This window comes from Dermacentor albipictus, chromosome 5, assembly GCF_038994185.2.
Source record: "Dermacentor albipictus isolate Rhodes 1998 colony chromosome 5, USDA_Dalb.pri_finalv2, whole genome shotgun sequence".
Taxonomy (NCBI): domain Eukaryota; kingdom Metazoa; phylum Arthropoda; class Arachnida; order Ixodida; family Ixodidae; genus Dermacentor; species Dermacentor albipictus.
Window position 1 is genome coordinate 159627339 of NC_091825.1, and position 21128 is coordinate 159648466.

The following is a 21128-nucleotide window of genomic DNA, read 5'->3' on the forward strand; positions in this document are numbered from 1 at the left end:
GTACAGCAGTGACTTCCAAAGCACTGCTGCAAAGGTCTTGCACTGGTAGAACGTAGTGTGGTATTTCGCGTCTCACATATAGCATGGCGCTTCCGTTCGGAAATGTCGGAATACTTTGGTTTCCATGTGCGACATAACCAGCAATTGATCTGGAACTTGGAAGACCAGCCTCGGACAGAGCCAATATCGGCACAGGCATGTTACGCAAGAAAAGCGACAGTTCAGGTAAATGGCACGCAAGACCCGCACAGTTCCATTGCATAATAAGTGGCACCTGTGGACGAGATGGTGAACATTCTGTCCTGACCGCATCCATATTGATAGGTGATTTAAAGAGAGGCAGAGCTGAGAATCACTGACTCGAGAGCCAGGACTACTTCGAGCATTTCCTTCATCGAGCTCGCCGGCATCTTCTCTATGTGTGATCGCAAGGCCTTGAAGAGAGCACGTAGCATCCGCAGTAGCACATACATGCTGTTGTGCAGTGATTTGGGCTTGTTGGTATGACATCGTGAGTCTTATAGCGCGTGAAAAGGACGAAATGAAGGCGTGACACACACTAGCGCCTGTGTGTGTCACGTCTTCCTTTTCTCGTCGTCTTTTCACGCTCTATAAGCCTCACGAGCACATACATGGTGATCCGGGTTTGCGCGAACTCTAGAGATTTATTGAAGAACGCTCATACCCAGTGCCACAAACCTAGCGACTCAAGTTGATCCGATGATTGGTGTCGAACACTGTTCCCTCACAAGCATGATGCGCTATCTATTAGACCAATAAGGACTACCTAGTGACACCAGTTGACGGTTAGGGACAAAGACCGCCCGAGGAAAGCGGGTGAAGTATACGAATAATGCTATTTGCATTTTAAATAATTCGAAGACACCTAAGCACTTATGATTTGTGAATGCGAAACATCCATGTCCAATAGAACGGCGCTGATCGGCCCTTCGAGCTTTGCCCTGCGAGTAATGTACCATAGCGGTACGTGCTGCCCCAGTCCGCAAGCAGCAGCCGCCTGCGGTGCCATCGCCTTATTCCACCGACGCGGCGATGCCGATCGGGCCACGCGTCGCTGTGAAGCCCTCTCCTTTCACGAAACACCTGGCGCATTACTGCCGCAGCAGGTGTTCCATTTCGCTCACTCTGCTAACGCCAACCAGACTATTGACTGGTTAACATCCCTGCCTTACTGTATTCTTCTCTATCTGCTAACGCCTCCTAGATAGCACAAGGCCTGTACACATTGATCCATGATGTCATGCGACCTTGCCCGACTGTCATAGAACCTAATGGAGATGCTCCCGACTAAGCCGCGGGGATGCTAACGTCACCGCTTTTATCCCGTCCGGCAATTGAGAGTAGAAATTTGGGTCCATGTAGCATGACGTCAGAAAGCAGAATGTACAGGCCTGTTGTGAAGGCGGTGTTGGCCCTTCTCCGTCAAGGAGCGCTCGTGCCAAGAGCGATGGTGATGTGGCGTCAGGCAACTCCCCTCAGGCAACCATTGGCACGCCAGCGCAGCAGCAGCTGTTAACTTTCACCCGCTCTGCTCCTTCGAGGCGCAGCTCATGAGTTTGCGTCGCAGCCAATGCCAATCGAGTTTAGGTGCCGTTTTGCTGCTACAGATGACAGACGCCGGTTTTTTTGGCTGAATGCGTGATTTGACGTTTTCGCCTCAAAAAGAAAAGTTCGGCAGAACTTATCTCACTATGACTGTGGACAGTAAAGCGCATAACATTGTAGCAAGATAGCGACACAATGTATTACCTTATGTGTGGGGCGCTTTATGCGTGAGGCGTGTACTCCAGAAAGATTCATCTCCCGGGCTTGCGCTCTGCTTGCTGCATGTAGTGGTGCCTCCGCGAAACCTGCGCGCGCCCTCCAAATGTATGGCGGGCCAGTGCATGCGTTGAGAAAGGCATATTGCGGCAGCCTGGCACCGCTCTCGCGCTTTTCTTTCTGGACACGCTGCACCGTCTAGTGGCGCCACTGAGAAGTCCACGCGTTGCCTCAGAAACAAAACTCATGGCACGCTGTAAATAGTTTTCTCTCTGGCCGCCCATATAATAGCACAAACTCAGAAACCCATGTTGGCAATAGGCTGATTAAAGAGCGCGCATGCCCTGTGTATTCATGGTGAAGCTCACTAAAGCGTTGACGTGAAAGAGGTTCAATAAAAAGCGACGCATATCTTGTTCATTTTAGGCGTAGCTCGCTAAATCGTCGGCTGCTGTCCTTGAGGAAACCGTGTGAAGTGGGTTCGATTCTGCCCCGTGTAAGATATATATTTCGAAGTTTTTTCGAATGGTACATTCGGTTGGTCGGTATCGCCCATCGCCAACTAGGTACGTCGAGATGCAGCCGGGCACCTTAACTGCTGCACTGTAGTGACTGCCACGACCCTTCTCACGGCACACGCTGCACCATTTATTGGCGTTGTCGTAAAGTGTGCGCTCGGTTCGGTTTCGCTTCCGCCTGGCATCGCAAGGATTAAAAGAATCTTTTTAATGCATTAGCGTTCATAAGGTACCTCGCGCACATTTCGGGGGCTATGTTTGTATCTATATATGCTTGTATGTGACCGTTTTGTCATGTACCAGGGTCACTCGGTAGTTCGTGGTCACGCTAGGTTGAACAGCGTCGTGCTCAACACTCCGCCTTGAGGTTTTCCACAGAATGTCTGGTGTTGAGTCGTTGTGCCATCCTCGGTCATCACGAAGAAATGCCTGTCGGTCAAATAACTGCAGAGCCACTGAAAAGTGCGGCCACCGATTCCGGCTTCAATCAGAGCCTCTATAATGACATAATCTGCTACATTATCATAGGCGCCTTTTATGTCAAGGAACAATGCCGCAGTGAGTTGTTTCAAACGTTTTTTATGTTGAAAAAACGTCACCAGAACGATGACATTGTCTATGGATGAGCGCCCACACCGGAAGCCAGCCATAGCATCTGGGAACAGTAATTTTCCAGGTGTCATTCCAAGCGTGTCAAAGTCATTCTTTCCATTATTTTCCTTATGCAACTGGTCAGATCGATAGGGTGGTACGATGACAAATCTAACGGTGATTTACCAGGTTTGAGAAGGTGAATCAAGCGGCTGCATTTCCATTAACGTGGAACCAAATCGTTGCGCCAAGACTCATTGTAATGGTTTGGCAGTATGAGTCGTGCTTTATGCCCAAGACTGGCAAGCGCCGCATGGGTAGCACCGTCCGGCTCAAGTGACGAAGAGCGCCTGCAAATCGCCAGTGCCGCTTCAAGCTCCTCCAACGAAAACATTACATCCGTGTGGGAATCCCGCAGCACAGGAATGGCAAATGGTGTAAGGGCATGTTTGGGCAGCAAGATGGCAAGGGTTGAGGAAAATTCTTCAGCAATATCAATCTCTCTGCGACCTTGGCGCAAAGCGAGAGATGTGAAAAGAACACGCTCTTGGGGTGATACGCGAAGTCCACGCACGTTTCTCCATATCTGAAATAAGCGCTGACGTGGATCCAACGACTCGCATAAACGTTTCCATCTGTGAGATTGTAGTGCATCAATGCGGCGTTGAATCTTCTTTTGCATCCGCCTTGTCTCTCTGAGGTCCATGGATGGATTTAGTTTTCCTGTATCTTCTTCCAGCCCGGCGGCAAATCGCTCGTACTCGCTGCAGTTCGGTTTCAAATTCTTCATATTTTGGGAAAGGCTGAAAACCGCGCGTAGTCTCTTGCATGGCTTTTTGAATTTCTTGTTCCGGACTTGAATGGTTCCCTTGCTGACATACTTTCTGCATGTGCGACCGAAACTCCGATCAGTCAATTCGCCGGAGGGTCATGGAGGAGTATTTAAGTAGCCCCTTGATCTTCCGGTATGAGAGAATATGGTCGCTTCCATGTGATTCGATGTCTGGAAACCATTGCACGTTTCTTTCAAGATGCCGAGAAACCAGGGTACAGTCTAGGCAGCTGCAGTCTAGCACAAGAGCCTGACGCGTTACCGATGACACCACGGACTACCCAGAGACCCAGTTTCGCGGGAAAATTAGGCAGACAGACGGACGGATAGACGGACGGATAGACGGACGGATAGACGGACGGATAGACGGACGGATAGACGGACGGATAGACGGACGGATAGACGGACGGATAGATGGACGGACAGATAGAAAGACGGATGGACAGATAGACAGACGGAGGGACAGATAGACAGACGGATGGACAGATAGACAGACGGACATACGGACGGACAGACGGACATACGGACAGACAGACGGACATACGGACAGACAGACGGACATACGGACAGACAGACGGACATACGGACAGACAGACGGACATACGGACAGACAGACGGACATACGGACAGACAGACGGACATACGGACAGACAGACCGACAGACAGACGGACGGACGGACGGACGGACAGGTGGACGGACGGACGGACGGATAGTAACGAGACGCACACGTTCAATCATGCAAGTTAGGTGGTCGCTTTCTGTTTGCTCTGCTTAGTTAATTTCACTGCTGAAATGATCGCCCTTTGTCCAATACAGTAAGTGCTCTCTTCAGCAATAAAGAAATGAAGTGCACAAGAACTGTTTTAGCAAAGATGCTCAGACACGAATGTAGAAGGTACTAGAATTGATGGGTCTTCGCAGTGTAAGCGCAGAAAATAGCAGAACACGCGAGAGGTGCTTGCCACTGCCGTCTCCGCTCGAAGGGGCACGTACAGACGCGCGACAGAGTCCCTGTTGCAACAAGTGCTCCGGAGTGGCAGAACGTCGAGGGTCAACAGAAACTGGCATTTGAGCCCATCAGATATAATGGCTCGGTCGCCGTGGTTCTGTGTTACTGCTCGGCACAAAATTGTTGTGCGTTGTTCATGTTTCAGTTTTGCGCAACGTCTGCAATTCGGTCTTCACGTAGACTGCGCTCCTGGCGCGCCGCAAGTTCGCAGTAACCATGTATGCATATCCAGCTGAAAGAAATAAAGAAAATTAAAGCATCAGGAAATCAAGAGATTTTAACCGTAGGATATATCTGGTTGGCTGCTCTGTACTTGGGCAGTGGGAATGGGGCATGAAAAATGAGAGAAAGACAAGCAAAGAAGTAAGTTACTTTTTTACAAGTTCGAGCTGTCATGTTGGCAGCCTATGGAGCAGTTTCCTGGGTTGTTTTTTCTGTCCTTTTTCTAAGCAAATCAGTGGGCTATGGGCATATTTTTTAACGCAGCCTGCGACGTGTTTCAGAAGTACGGACCCTTGGTTCAAGCTAGCCATGCCATAAAAAAGAAGGAAGATTGAATCAGCTACCACAACTTCAAAAGCGCCGCGGTGAAAAAACGAACACAACATACGCACAGCTGCTTCTCTCTGTCATTCTCTGTATACATATTTATACCTGTAACTCCTAGGCTTCTTAAGAAAAAACCTGATCCAAAAAGCATCATATCCCAACTTTATGAAAAAAAGCTACGTTGTCTACGCACTGTGCATAAGACAATCATGGGATGGATTTGCATGAAATTTATTAAACTTAATAGAGAAATATGAATTTTAGGTACTCCAGGAATCTGATATATGGTTTATCACGTTGAACTTTGTAAGAGAGAATGCTGGCAGTTCAAAAGTTTATAAAATGTAAGCACGAGGTTTACGAATTAGGCAACTGTGCACCAAGATCAGATATCTAATTTCTGTAAACTGTACCTATTAGAGCATCACAAGCGGACAAATTTGATATGTGGATTCATAGCCTACGTGAAGTTGTTAAATACCTCAAAGCTTTTCAATACTTATACTAACAATTTAGTGGCACATTTTAGAGGAGCGTATGATACATCAATTTTGTCTATTTCAGATGTATGTCCAGGTGCGGTTCATAGAATAATGAAATCGTATTTTTACTGCCGAGTTACCCAGTTGTGCGGGATTTTTTATGCGGGATTTTTTTTTCGATATCACACCTTTAAGAAATATTATGAGAAATTTAAAACGCAACTAAACAATCTGCTAATTCACTCAATTTCACTCAAGCTCCATGAAAATTCGGGAAGTGGTTGCCGAAACAAATTATTTCTCCTTTTCCATTGTTCACATACTAAGTCCCGAGCTCTAACTTTCTCTTAACGCAATGCATGTTAAAGCAACTGCAAAGAAAGGGCTAATTGACTCGTATTACAAGAAACGGAGACCTAAGTGGCCGATTTAGATATTGGCGCTATTCAGCTGAATAAAGCAAAATTGCGTGTTCCGGTGAAACTGGGGCCTTGGTGCCTAGATGTTTTAACGCGATAGCGCTAGGGCGCAGACTCGTAGAAAAGCCCGTCTGGGGTAAAATTAGAAAGAAATGTCAGCTTTTTTTCACTCATTTATTTATGGAAAAGCTTCCTTAAATCGGGTTTAATGCAAGGTAGTTTCTTTAAATCGGGTTGATGACAACATTGAGCCTTATGGATACTTGCCGGGGAACGGAAATTTCTTCGTTAGAATGGAAACTTCGTAAAATCTGGTTTTGTTAGATCGAGTTTTAACAGTAATTAGCTGTTTATGTAACCGCTTTACAGCACATATTGCAAGTTATTATTTGTAGCCAATCGGCTTGCAAGGCATATCCACGTGTAACGTATTCTAAGGATCACACGAGTTTCTAGGTTTCACCGCGAAGCTTGTGTTAAAGATGGGTTATTGTTCCACTCACTTCAAACCACCGTTTTATTTACTGAGGTGCAGAAGTGACTGAAATCTCCGTGTATTTCGTCGCGCACTTTGGGAACCAATATGTCGAAACGGGGTGTCATCTTGTAAATTCGTGCAAGTGGATACGCCTTGCAAACTCACAGGATACAATTCGTAAATTGCATTATGTGCCGTAAAATTAATAATGAAACGGGTAATTAGTGAGAGAGAGAGAGAATAACCTTTTATTTTGAGCAAGCGCATTCGGCACCTTAGGTCTGCGGCCTCCCTATTCCAGGTAGCCGCGGGCCATTGCCCTTCCGCCTGCCCCTTCGATCAGACTGCGCTGTCTCTTCGGGTCCGAGTCGGATACCACCCAGGTTTGAAATCACCGGATCGGGCTTGCGTGGGCTAGCGCATGGCACTATAATGCATGGACCGAGCTCGGGCATGGACCAAGAAAAAACGGCAGGTGCAGTGGTCTAATGGTCACTCACTCCTCAGGCGCACGAGTTTATCTCTTTTTTTTTCTATTAGGAATACTTACACAATATTTTCATTCATTCACGTTGGCACTAAACTCAGGAAGTTATCTATCCTCTATAAGGACACTGCGGCATTGTGAATGAGAATAGGCTCAGCTCCATTCAATTTATCGACCTCTGTGTATACTATTAATAATTCCATATTAGGAGTTCCTCCTATATTTCGAGTGCTCTTCTATCATTATTGCGCCGATTATTGCGACGTTTACACCCACAAGAAAAAGTATACGGACAACAAGGTCGCCGAAAAAACAGAATTTCTTTGTAATTAACACTCATAAGCGGCTACGGACGAGTGCCAAGTTCAGACTGCAGTCGTTAATTTCAACTTGTATTCACAGACAGAGGAGAAAATTAGTTTTAGCGCGCAATCTCTGCTCCCTATACTTTTGCTCATGGGTGTAGACATTTATCATTCCCGGTGACCGTCTTTCGCCTGCTCACAATTGTTGAAGGTTATTGCCCAGTGCGAGGCGCGCCTTTCTGTATCGGAAGTTTCCCGATTGTTATTGCTGGTTCTATGTGCTGCGTATGTTGTCGGCTATAGCTTTGTATAGCTCACCGTTGAGCTTCTTATAGCTTGGCGCGAATAGCTTACAGACCAATAATCTATCTTTTGTCTGTCTTCCTGGAAAAAGAAAGGATGACACCATCACAAATATGCAAGCACAAATGGTGAAACAATAGCTACTCCAATAATTGAATGAATATCGGTTCTAGTTGAAATGTTCAGAAACATAGCTTGTGAGGTTTCTGGCTCTTGTTGTTACTTCCAGGGTGACACATTCACTGTTGACTTGTACATCCAGAGACAATAGAGTCCAAAGGGGCGACCAAATATGAGCAGCGTCTTGGGAGCTGGAGTTGAAAGAAAAAGAGCCTCAATTACTATGGTGGAAGTGTGGGTAAGTTATTGATTCATATATGACTGAGAACAGTACACAAAACGCTGCATGACAGAAAATCAAACACGCAACATTGTTTGGCGTGCGCGTGTCTTTCAAATCACTCTTTGCATGGGCTGCGCTTAGTGAAGCCTCGATTTGATGGCTATTTTTCCTGCCAGATGCCAGGTAATAAACAGCCATTTTACTCTGTCTCAAATGCAATGAATCTAACTGTATCAGTGGAAGTATATTTGACACTAATGTGCAGTGAATTTATTGCACTGTATCGGTTATGCAGAAACAGCCAAAACTATTCATTATTTATGCTCTACTCCGTGTTAAGAAATTTAGGAACGTGGCAAAATAACAAGAGCCTCCCTTGAATTGCCTTTGTAGGACAATAACTTTGTAATTGTTATTATTTTCCATTGTTTAAAAACGACTACAGGAATCTTTTCCTGCGTCTCACACGCAAAGCGATTCAAAGTTCAAAATGCGAACAGTGCTTTTTTACTCATCCGTTTCCACGCCCAGTGGCTGTAAGGTTAATCCACTTTCATGGGTAGTCTACAAAAAGACTGTGCTCGGTTCCAGCGATGAATTTTCGCGATAGTTAGGTCATTCATTTACGCGTCCAGACGCTGAAGATCACTAACAATGGAAGCCGTGCAGCCGTTATACCAGTGAAACGCCACCGCTGATAAAATTCATCGTCTTCAAACACGTTCGCTTGGTGGTGGCTATCGAATGTTGGAGGCATAAACTGGCTCAGATATTATTATTGTTATCTAATTAAAAAGAACCTGCGTGATGCTGGTCAAACGAAACAACCACCCTGTTCAGAAATATTACAGCCGTATAATTTGAATCGATAAACGGGCTGCTATTGATACTAATGAGCTACTGCTTATGGAACGTCAGTGAGGTCTTAAAATATTTATTCAAGTAAGGAAGCGCAAACTTTCCAAAAGAAGTCTAATAAAAACAATGACCTCCATATTTTGTAAAAAAATTTGATAGTCACTGTGTTTGCAGGTTATTATATGTAGATTTATCAATAAAATATTTAGCCACGTCAAGCGCTCCTAGCAGAAAAAAAAATACGAATTAATGTATGCGACAAAATTACAGTATCTCCACTTACGCGCTTCATGCTGGAACGCGCCGCAGTTGATTTTTCGCCCTGTGTGTCGATCGCTGGAACTTGAAAACGTGTGGGGCCTCGACGTACTGCTTGGCTGCCGGAGAAATCCACGCCGTGCGGCAAGCTTCCACAGTCGTAATTTGTCGTAGATGTAGATTACGATGTTCTCGCTCTCGGTTTGCTGCCTCGACTGCATTTCTATGAAACGAGCGTTGTGAGTCCCGTGGATTGCTGCAAATGCAGATGTCACAGCCGCACTCCAGGTTAGTCATGTAAGATACGTGCTGCCTTGGAAGTGATGCCAGGCTTAAGCTGCTCCTCGGAGGCACTTTCCCGCGAGATTTTTGAAGAGTCTCTAGCCAAGAGTCTTCGAGGGTGCGGACCTAGACGGTAGGGCCTTGGGAAAAGCCGTGGAGCTCGGGAAGCTCCGTCTCGGCAAGCGGTTTAAGTGCGGCGTGCACCGGATGCCGGAATAAAAGAAGCTCGCAGTATTGTGTAGCTGTTGTGATAGCATTGCGATGACCTGAGCAAGATTGCCGGTGTTGTCCTGCCCTAGAGCCGCCGTGAAGGTCTGGACACCATGCATGAATGGTGCAGCGTGTACTTAAGGCACTAGTGGGTCAGCGGGATCCATGCCCAAAAGAACGTAGATGCATCCCTTGGCACGTCGAGACAGTGTGAGATGACGTATCCACGACAAGAGAAGCCTGGACAGTGTTCCCTGGCAGGTGGGACCCTCCCTCTCCGTCCGCGACTACTCACTCCGCCAATGAATTCCGCAATGGTGTAACGGGAAAATTGCCTACAGACCTGCTACTGTCTCGACATGTCCTATTTTTGCTTGCATATAAGCCAACCGGTGTCAGCAGAAAACAAGCTTTCTGCTATGAACCTCTTGTGAGGAACTGAAGCATCGACTTCATACGTTGTAATCAAATGTTTTCGCGAGGAATGGTCCCGACTACAAATGAAAAACGGCTGTGCTGTTCTCACGCCGTCTAGAGATGCGGCTCCTCGTTAGGATCTCTCGAGCGAAAGAATAGAATATACGGGCTGGCAATCAGAGAAGCTCTACGCCTAATACGGCCGAAATCCGTAATAGCGTATCATCAAATGGGATCATCTATGAAGACCGGTCCTTTTGTTCGTATATGGTATGGTGTGGGATCTATGAGTGATCTGAATTGCTTTCGATTCACCCGCTTTCACGTTAGTTCTTTGAGCGCGCGGAAGCCTAGACAACAGAGTTTTGCACCACTGTGACGGGTTCTAGGCACGGCCCTGCGCCTTAAGCCATTGTTTAATAAATGCATATAAATGAGTTGTGGGTATCGGAATGTTGAACTAAGCCAGCCGATATGGACTCAGTGTATAAACACTTATGAAATGTCCCAGTTCAGGCTACACTCATATAATTGCAACTATTTTGCGATGTAAAATGGAGCTACAATTCTCGACTCATATTTAATTTGAGAAGACAGGAGAGCCCCTCGAGAGTTCCGGTCTTTTTCACTTCAGACTTTGTGCCACTCACAGCTGGTGCCCTTCGTGAGAACAACCTCTGTAACTCCACACATGGACGCGTAGACTGACGAAACAGGCCAACTCTCTGAAGCACACATCACTATGAAAGAGAACCTCTCTAAAATATGCACGCAGCTGGGGCACGAGCATGTCTGTATTGTCGTTGCCTCTTGTCAAGCTATACAGAAATAGCTCCTCGTCTGTGGTGCAACTGAGAGAGAAGCCAAGCCGTTACCGCTGTATCAGCTCTGTCATGCAAAAAAAGAGACACCTGCGGCTGACTGGCGTACGTTTTCTATTTATGGCGTGAGTCGCTCCGGCAAAACTTCTATTAGCTCTGTAGTTCTCTTTCATAACTCATCCTGGCTCTGCTGCTGTTTCCGTTCGTGTTTCATTTTTCTGTATACTATATTGTGGGTTACAGTTTGGATTCTATGGTGGCCGAGTACAACCGCCATGATATTCATTTTCTTTTCGGATGCCTCGGAGGGCCATAACTTTTCTTTTTCTTTTGAAGAAATGGCTAAATTAAATTACAGGGTCTTAGGTGCCAAAACCATGAGCTGATTATGAGGCACCCCGTAGTGGGGGACTTCAGAATAATTTGGACCACCTGGAATTCTTTAATGTGCATCTCAGTCTAAGTACACCTGTGTTTTCACACTGACAAATTGCATGCAGCAACGCAAATTTAGTTAGTCTCAGCAGCAATAATTGGCAAAGGTCTGATTAAGTCAATTCTAGTGTGTCAGAAATGCAATCTGTGCTCATCCAGTAAAATAATGTTTTAATTTGAGAAAAGCAGAAAGGCCGGCCTGAGGATCTTTGTCTCTGGCCTGTTAGTCTGCGGTAGGGGAAAAGGAGAAAGGGGAGGAGAAAGAGCAAGCTCGTTTAAAGAATGCGAACAACCCACGGGTACACTGAAGAAGTCATTTGTGTGCCTGGAGGACTTCTCAACTAAGAAATACAAGTAAACACTACTACCTAGCCTCTTCCATGAAAGAAATCCTCCCTACCTTTGTTACTTTGCTTTTGGTTTACCTTCAAATTTGCAGTGAACAACGTGGCAAAAATCGAGACATGAGATTCCTCGAACTGGCAAAGCTAATGGTGCTATTGCCATTTTTTCTTACCACTTCAACCATCTTTACTAATTTAGGGAACTTTAGGTTCGGCACACTCAAAGGTAGGGGGCGCAAATAGCCGGCCGTACGAAAGAACGCAAGCAGGGCCGTAGTGCTTTGGGCATGCAAAGATGCTTGTATGCGCTATTTCTGAAACTCCCTATTGTTTCGTCTGTTTTCAAACTCCGACCTGTAGCGATGTGCAAACGTAGCCGCTTATTATTCCATGCCTGACCCACCCCAGAAATGACGTTACGTGAGCCTACCATGTAGGCGTGTAACCTACATGGTAGGCTACAAGCACAGGCCTCGCGTTGGACGGCTAGCGACACCGAGAGGGAGGGCGAGTTTTTAAAGGCCATCTTGTGCTCAACCCCTGTACGACGTCTTCCGAGTGACGGGTTCCATAAATGCAATGCTAATGTCCCGCTAAAATAGACAGCTAATTCTTCCCTACTGCGAGTCATGCATCGCTTCTAGTGCGATGACTTAGAACAGGCCAAACGTACTTCTAGGTTACGTACTTCTACATAAGACACTAACTTCTACTTCACCTCTACACGCTTCACTTCTACACACTTCTGTATAAGACGCAGGCGTAATTTGTAAGCGACTTGCTTGAGATAACTCTTATTGTAAATGTTTGCTTAGCGTGGCTATTAACTGTAACTTAACGCAGGATAACATAGAGACGCTTATTATTCTAGGTTGTACACTGGTTAGTAAGAAATAGGCGCTCCAAAAGTGGCTAACGTACAGTGTATATATTTCTATAAAAACAATCGTGTTTCCCGAGTCGTTGCATACAAATATTGCCATAAAACAATTCCCACACATCCGTTTGCCATGTAAGCGAAAAAAATTAAACGATAAGCAAATGAGGAAGATGGGAGGGTTACGACAGACGGCGATCCCGTGCTCTAGATGAAGGCAGGGATCACGCGTGAGATATCGCATAATTAGTAAGGCATTTAATACGGTGTGGGGAAGCGAATCTCGCCAGTAGGGGAGTGCTGTTCATTAGGGCCACACTTAAGTTAATGGTGTATGGACGAATATCATTACAGCGCAGAGTGTCCGTAGCCTTGCACTTTGCTCATGTTTGCCTTGTATTTCTTTTCCTCTTCCTTCTTCTTTCTCTAGCTAAGAGTTTCGTTGTTTGTTTCGTTTTTTTTGTGTGTGTTTTACCTTCCGGACATAATCTCCGGACTCAGTACTCTGGATCCGTGCCCTTTGCAGTCGTCGTATTTTCAAGCTTCGTGAGACACAGCTGCACCACGAATGATTTCTTGCCGGCCTTTGCATGTTCTGTTTACTTGCACCACTCGCATTATGCTCAGAATAATGTGCCCTGCACCTGCCTTATTTATGGAATGAGCAAAAGAACTCAATCTGACCGTACTTCCCACATGTTAGTTTGGTATGCTTCACAATAGTAGCTGCCTCAAGATGGCGCTCCCGGTCGAGGGGAGGCATCTCCGCTTTTCTCTCCCGGTCCATTTATCACGTCCATGATGCGTTTCGCCCCTCCTGAAGCTTCAGTCGGGAAGAGCGAACCCGTTCTTTAATTAAGCAGACCATGATGAACGGTATGTCGAGAAAGCTGATGTCGCGCAACATCATTTCTTCGCGCTGCTTGCAGAAAGCTTTCGTCAGAAGTCTCTATATATTCTCTGGTCGTGAGATGCTATTGACTCGTCTTTTCCATATTGCGTTCGTTGTTACATTCATGATAGCGATTTTTTCTTGCAGGAGCAACGAAACATCCCTCAACTAAAATTTTAACGAAAATCAATTTCTTCCTTCGTAACCACCCCATTATTAACCTTGCTCTTTACACATATAAAAAAATTAGTGATAATGTTCATAGTCCGCATACGTCAATTTCACTGCAAAATATATGAGAGCAATTGCCCATGACCTATCTAGAAAGCCTGGAGGTATATAGCTCTATAAAAGGATATCTAAAGGTGTCAAGAATGAATCAACCAAATCTTTATTAAACGTAATTATTTACGAAGAATATTATATACAGACAGGACCCGGAACTCCTCTCGAAATCGTGAGAGGGCCCGTAGATTAATAAAAAAATATTAAGATAATACTATAACGGCCACACAAAGCAGGTACTTCATTAAAGCGTTAATTAACAACAGAACATATTAAGAGGGACATATAACAAAGGATAGCAACTAAACTACAGTAATTAACACCCTAATACTTTGGTAAGTTGATAACAAGGCACATGAAGGGATCAAAAAGACCTTTAAAGATAATATATTACAAATTATAACACAAGGCAGATACATAGCAAAATTGTAAATTATGGGGTTTTTACGTGCCAAAACCACTTCCTGATTATGAGGCACGCCGTAGTGGAGGACTCCGGAAATTTCGACTACCTGGGGTTCTTTAACGTGCACCTAAATCTAAGTACACGGGTGTTTTCGCATTTCGCCCCCATCGAAATGCGGCCGCCGTGGCCGGGATTCGATCCCGCGACCTCGTGCTCAGCAGCCTAACACCATAGCCACTGAGCAACCACGGCGGGTTAGCAAAATTGTAATTCGGAAAAGAATAGAATACAGAGTACGTGTCATGGAACACCGGAAAGCAAGAACAAGCAAAGCTGCGACTTTAGCAAGTCTCAAAAAGACACGTAAAGCAATTAGGAAAACCTGAATAAGTAATTAGTTGCAGGCCTGAAACACACATAGTCGCAAATGTTTCGAGCCTTACTGGGATTTAAGTTCAACTGCACGAAGAGTGTTTGAATGCACGAAACAATGTTGTTGATCTGATATTGTAGGGTAGTTTGTTCCATGGTAAGATCTTGATTAGGGCTAGTTGATACATATTTAGAACTGAATACATGAAGTTGATACATGTTTAGAACCAACGAGCCCAAATCACTGCTTGAGAACTGAAGTTGAACAGCGTGAATAAAACAACGACACGAGGAAAGAAATACCGCGGACAAGCGCTCACGGCCAACTGGAAGTTTATTTGAAATTCTCCAGCCTTTTTATATATTTCAGCATAGGTATGCGTACACCAGTCGCAAAAACATCAGCCCTACCCGGTTCAACCTGGTAATCGTCGGTCTCACCGATTCGTCACCGCAAACCCTTCAGCTCTCCGTATGTGCAGATGACATTCGCATATGAGCTTCAGGAGTGACACGTGCACAAGTCTGCGCACGAGTTCAGAAAGCTTCAACGGCCCTATCAACATACTTAAGAAGGCAAGGCCTCGAGCTTTCACCTGAGAAATGTGTACTCGTTGCTTTTACTCGCAAAGCGATGGCCCTGTATGCTTTTCGGATTATTGACCAAACTGTACAATACATACGAATGCGCCGATTTTTTCGCGTCACTCTTGATAGAGACTTGTCTTGGAGCCCTGACGTCTCGCACATGACAAAGCGTTTGGCCGCCATTGTGGACCTTCTTACGTTTCTCGACGGGAAATCATGGGACGCAACAGTACCATCAATGTTGAAACAATATAAAGCACTGTTTTGGGGCTTCCTGCGGTACAGCTTACCTGTACTGGGAAATACTAGCACTGCAAATATCCGCAAATTTCATAATGTGCAAGCATAGCACTCAGAACTTCTGTCGGTCTCCCATAAACTACGTCATTGATTGATACAGATGTCCTGAGAGCACACACCCGACACCTGACTCGGATCCCGTTGCACCATCTTGCTTGCTTGCTTGCCGGGAAGGAGGCCACAGTCAACTTTTGCCAAAAGTATTGTAAGACAGCAGTACTACTTGCCATCAAAATTTGCGCCTGCTACACGATTGTCCGACCCATTGTATTGTCTCCACCGGCCCTAAATGCAATTGACAATTCCAGGCAAAAGAAAGAAAGCTGGAGCGCCTTTACAAGCTTTGAAGCAAGCAACTTTGGAACACATTCACAACGTGCACAGATTCCGGCAACATGTCTACATAGATGGTTTGGCAAAACTCAACAGCTCTGCTGCTGCAGTCGTCATCCCGGCAAAATGTGAAGAAATCAAATTAAAATTGCATGTGTGACCACATCGACGAGTGCAGAACATGCGGCACTCTGGGCTGCACTTGATTTCATTAATCAGGAGCCACTACAACAGTGGACAGTCTTTAGTGACTCCAAGGCAGCCCCTCTGTACATACGAAGCCCAATGCGCCACGGACCCAATGAACAACTGGCCTCAGAAATTCGACACATATATCATTGCAGCCATAACAAGAGACACAACATGATTTTTAAATGGCTTTGAGGGCATTGCAACATCAGCGGGAATGACCACGCCGATGAAGCCGCCTGATCTGCACATGAAAGTGAACGCTTTCGTGAACAGACGCTGCGGCTGGGCTGCGATTGGTGTGCCGTGAATGCACTTTTCCCCTGTGGGACTCGAACGTTTTCACCATGTGTCGTTTGCATTTGTTGTCTCCGGACATACGGATACACCTACCGCCTGGGTTACCATGACATGAACAGACCACGCTGTACCGTCTGTGACTAGGCGTTGCATTTACGAACTCATATGCGTTCCTTATTGTAATGGACAACAGCCCCACATGCGACACATGCAACAGCGCTGAGACGCTCACACATATTGTCTGTGTCTGCCTGCGATATACTGCTCAAAGACAAGCCATGTGCAGAGTACTGGACCAGTTGAACAATCGTCCACTATCAGAACTGAAAGCTTTAGGTTAGTGCTCCCAAAGAACATCTGCGCCGAAGGCCTCACTCACGCTGTTAAGGTGCCTGTGGTCTACGGGGCTTCACGACAGGCTATAAGAACGCCGCCCCTTACCACTCTATAGTGTGCGTGGTTTGTTCATGCTCGTTTCTCTTTGTCTCTATGTCCCCTTTCCACTTTCATTCTCTTTTTATCCCCCTTGACCCTTCCTCCTGTGCAGGGTAGCCAACCGGAACTACTTATGGTTAAGCTACCTTCCTTTCCATGCATCCTTTTCTCTGCCTCTTTAGTTGGAGCATCGAGTGTTCTTACGTAATTCCAAATCTTTCTGTGCACCTTCATCTTTTTTGCCAATATTATGCACCCAACGTTCACTTGTGCAATTAGTTTTCTCTTGCACGAGCTCACTCGTTACCCTTCCGTCTCCTCGGTATTTGTTCCATCTAAGGAGCACCTCTTCGTGTATTTCGAACTTTTTGGCATATGGATGGTTCCTTGACGCGTGCTTACAATCTTCTAAAGATTGCTTCATTTCTTTGTTCGATCACTTACATAGTTTCCTCTTTACAATCCAACAAACTTTTTTGCCGTGTCTGCCTTATCTCCTGCTGCATCACGTCTGTATTCCGAGACCATTGTAGGGGATGCCTCCATTTTCTTCTTTATGTTTTCGCGATCTCTTATATTTGCTTTTCATTCGTTTTTTTAGAAATTCTGATACTATTGGTATCGTGTTTTGCCTGGCTATTTATCCGAAAGTTTAAAGTTAAACGTTTATGATTGCTATCCAGGTTATCTTTTCCAAGTTCATCTATCACCATTTGTTCTAGTCGTTCGTAAACTATTTCTGAGACTAAGGCGTAATCGATACATAACTGCCCATTCCCGCATATCGACGTTACCTGTCCATGACACTTATTTGTCCTCTTAACTGCTATAATGTTTCTGTTCATTGCCCAGGTTCACCCCCGCCTTGGTTGCTCAGTGGCTATGGTGTTAGGCTGATGAGCAAAAGGTCGCGGGATCGAATCCCGGCCACGGCGGCCGCATTTCGATGGGGACTAAATGTGAAAACATCCGTGTACTCAGATTTAGGTGCACGTTAAAGAACCCCATGTGGTCGAAATTTCCGGAGTCCTCCACTACGGCGTGCCTCATAATCAGAAAGTGGTTTTGGCACGTAAAACCCCATAATTTAATTTAATTTTTTTGCCCAGGTCCACCCCTAGAGCACTGCTATAATCAATATATCCGTCTAAATCATCCATGAGCGTATTCATATCCCCGAATAATGTTACCTGGCCCGATTTCTTGAACTCATTAATATTGCTTCTAATGCAATCAATCAATTCTTTATTTTTATCTCTGCTATCAGTACCTGTCCATAGTTAGGCTAATCGCAGCCACGTCTTTTTGTCTTCTCATGTGCCGCTGATCCATAAATGCACCTTACATGTCTCTTTTACTATTTGCCACTCCATACTTCGCTTGACTAGCAGGCCTACTGCTCCGCCTTTCCTCGACGTGGTCATTCGGTTGCACCCCTCCCATACGGAATTGTCAATAACAGGCGACTGCTCCAAATCCCTTAGATGCGTATCGGTCAAAGCGTACACGCTAATAGCTTCCTCATTCAGCTGAGTTTGAGCTTCCAGCCAGCTATCTTGCCTGAGACCGCCCTGCATGTTTGTGTGACACATTTTACCGTCTCTCTCATTTGTGCGTCTTTTCTTAACTCCTTCTGGTCAATCTTCTCTTTGCTAGTGTGTCGCCACATTCGATACTTAATTTCTTCACGAGTGCCCGTCGCCCGCCTAAAGAAGCTACTGCCCGTGCCGCGAATTGACGTCCAACCGGCGTTGATACACTGTCGTTAAAATGCTTCCCGTCTCACACAAAAGCGCCGCTGGCTCCGCGGCGCCATCTGTAGGCGCCGTCGCTAAGTCCACGCGTAGCCTCCGTCCGCGTCTTGAGCTGGCACGTACGAATGAGGAGAGTTGTTTTCTCTCTGGCCGCGCGCATAAACCGTGGCACTGAAGCCAAATAAGCATACGTGGCGACGCAGCGCGCTAAAGAATCGACCAGATGGGCCTGAGGAACCAGTGTGACGTGGGTTCAATTCCGCCCAGCTCCCGAAAAAATTTCGAGTACTTCCTTTTTTTTTCCAGTGGCGAGCGGCGTAAAAGAAGTTAGATGCAACCATATCGCTAAATCGGTAAAATTTCCAAATAATGCTAATCGTTTTAATACATCTGCCGAGATACCATTCTACCCAACAGCAGACAGCAGCTGCTGTCACTGCGATACAAGGAGTGTAGGCAATGAAAGGGTCTCTTTAACATATGGATAACAAAACAAGCTTATGTTACCAATTAAATTAGTGGGCGGTACAAGGAATGAGGTCACCATGACAGTTATGTCACCCAATAAGACAACCGAAATGACATGTATAGCACAATTCAACGCAATCCGTGCGAAAGAAATCCTGTAGTTCGCTCCTTGCGAAAGCTCTATTGAAGCCACATTCGCATAGCTGTCCGCCAATCGATAAGTTTCGGTGGTTTCTTCAACATTCTTATTTATCTGCTTGGGACGCTTGGAAATCCCTAACTGCTAAATTTTCAAAGTCTGGTTGGGTACCACACTGACGCTGGTAGTTTCGTAGCTGCACTTTTACTGATTTGCGCGCGTTGAATTCAATTTAATTCTAGGATTTTACGTGCCAAAACCATGGCTTCCTTGTGAGACACCCTGTATTAGGGGACTCAGAATTGTTTCAGAATTAATTTTGGCCTTCAGGAGATCTTTACCGTGTCCCGAAGGTGCGGGAGACGGCCATTTCTGTATTTCGGCCCCATAGAAATGCGGCCACCGCGGCTGGGATTTGATCCCGTCATGCTTGCGAAGCGCATCACTGAGGCACTTGCCCGTTTACCGCGCATTCTTTATGCTATTCGCCATGGGATGAATGGGTACGTGCCAGGGAAAGAAAAGCGCATTCTAACATTTTTCTCAATGCGACTACTATGCAGGTTGGACATGGTGCTCAGAAAATGGGTGCACACTGGCAAACGAAATAAGTGGAAACAAAAAGATGTGATATGTAACGGTGCAGGTGGTGAAGCGAACCTTAAGAAATACTTGCTGACACCATGCACTGTGCATGGTGTAAGCTCACCACGCTGTAAGCTCACCACGCTAGCAAGAGCGGCTGAGAAAAACTACGAAAAATCAGGTTTTTTATTTTACCTGTGGGCACCTCGTGTTAATGTGATTCTAACAACTGCATTCTTTATTGCTTTTCAAATTTCAAGAGCATACCAAAGTGTACCCGCCGTGGTGGCTTAAAGACTATGATGTTGCTCTGCTAAGCACGACGCCGTGGAATCGAATCTCGGGCGCGGCGGCCGCATATCGATTGGGACTACATGCAAAAACGCCCACTGGGGTCACGTTAAAGATATCCCCAGGTGGTCGAAATTTCCGCAGACCCCTACTACGGCGTGTCTCATAATCGCATTGTGGCATTAGCACGTAAAATTCCAGAATCAATTTTTTTTAGGAAAGTGGAAATGGATAATGAACATCCATACAGATGACGCTCATGATATGACAGACGGCCTCATTTTTTTTTTCCAAAATATCTTACTTTCGGTAGAACGAGACAGCAAGATCGGCCACTGAGTAGCAAGCTCAATAGCAATATTAAGACCAGTTTAAAACTTTTGCAAGGAATCACTGCACAAGCCATAAAAAAGCGTAATCGAAGCGGTATTATCACTTGCTGAATCATGAAAGTACAGGATCCAGTCTGACTGTGCATTATGTATAATCTAACAGAAACGGCAACGATTGTGCCAGATTAACGCTAAAAGAAGTAAAAAACCGCGAGCGACGGAATGAGGAACCATCTGCTGTAATTGAGTCTGAAAAACACGATCTGCGCGAACAACGAGGATCGCCATGCCTTGCATTCTTGTCATTAAGGGGCGCTCTTGAGTGCACTTAGCAATACAGATATTGATAACAGCCACTGCGCACGAGCCCTGCAAGCCTGCGTTAGTCCTTTGCAGATGGACAAAGCAAGACAGTAAACAGGACAAGTTTTTCAACGGTTTTAGGTTCACAACAATGGTGCGCTTTTGTTTACCGATCCTTTATCGCGTTTTCATTACTTGTTGCATTTTGAATTATTTGGGCATTATAATATGTTGTTGAGGCAATGTTTTAAAGGCGTATTTGTTGCTGCCGCAAGAATTGCGGGTAATGAGGCATTACGCTACAAGATGATTAGGTTTCGTTTGTTTGTAAGCGCTGCGAACAGGCGGCATTAAAATTAGGAGTGCGCAGATGCTAGTCTTAGTTTACACGTATGGCTCAGGAGCGAAAGAAAAATGCCGTGCAGTTTTCAGATTGCGCAGGAGCTGAACATCACAGGAACAATAAACGGTAATATTTGCTCTGTTTTGTTATAGATGTATTTACAGATGCAGCTACTCCACCAACCTCTAGGTGCAGTGTTTGCGCAAGGGACC

General features: G+C 45.6%; 1 protein-coding gene across 2 annotated transcripts in view; it reads left to right on the plus strand.

Moving 5' to 3' along the window:
- LOC135916337 (uncharacterized) overlaps positions 1-21128 on the plus strand; it is a 415240-nt gene that overhangs the window by 18682 nt on the left and 375430 nt on the right. The window contains exon 1 of one of the 2 annotated variants that reach the window (XM_065449671.2): positions 8010-8114. The exons of the other annotated variant lie outside the window; for it this stretch is intronic. The gene's annotated coding sequence lies outside the window, so the exon portion shown is untranslated. Of the gene's footprint in view, positions 1-8009; positions 8115-21128 lie in introns of those variants that run through there. 2 annotated transcript variants of the gene reach the window in all.